Below are 733 nucleotides of genomic sequence, written 5' to 3' on the forward strand. Positions count from 1 at the left end.
ACCTCAGGATCTGTGGACCCCACAGGATCCCCATCTACCCCACCACTCTCTCTCTTCTTTCTTCTTTTGCTCGAGGACGAGTAAACCTTCTAAGTTTGGTGTGGTAAAAGCGTTGCTTTTTGTTTCCCCATAACCATTTATGGCACCTAAGGCTGGAGAAACCTCTAGAAGGAGGAAGGGGAAGGCAAAAGCTTCCACCTCCGAGCCATGGGAGAGGGAGAGATTCATCTCAAGGGATGCACTTTCCTCCACAAAACTATAGGGAGCAAATCAACACCTCCCTTGGAGAATTGAGTTCCAACATGGGACAACTAAGGTGGACCCGTTCTTTAATCTCCTTGTTCTTTATTTTCTGTTTTTCGATTTTTTATGCTTATGTTTATCTATGTTTGTGTCTTATTACATGATCATTAGTATCTTAGTGTCTATGCCTTAAAGCTATGAATGTCCTATGAATATATCACCTCTCTTAAATGAAAAATGCTTTAATCACAAAAGAACAAGAAGTACAGGATTTCGAAATTTATCCTTGAAACTAGTTGAATTAGTTTGATGTGGTGACAATACTTTTTGTTTTCTGAATGAATGCTTGAACAGTGCATATGTCTTTTGAATTTGTTGTTTTAAGAATGTTAAAATTGTTGGCTCTTGAAAGAATGATGGAAAAGGAGAACTGTTATCGAGGATCTGAAAAATTATCAAATTGATTCTTGAAGCAAGAAAAAGCAGTGAA

The sequence above is a fragment of the Arachis duranensis genome, chromosome 6 (genome assembly GCF_000817695.3).
Source record: "Arachis duranensis cultivar V14167 chromosome 6, aradu.V14167.gnm2.J7QH, whole genome shotgun sequence".
In the NCBI taxonomy this organism is placed as follows: Eukaryota; Viridiplantae; Streptophyta; class Magnoliopsida; order Fabales; family Fabaceae; genus Arachis; species Arachis duranensis.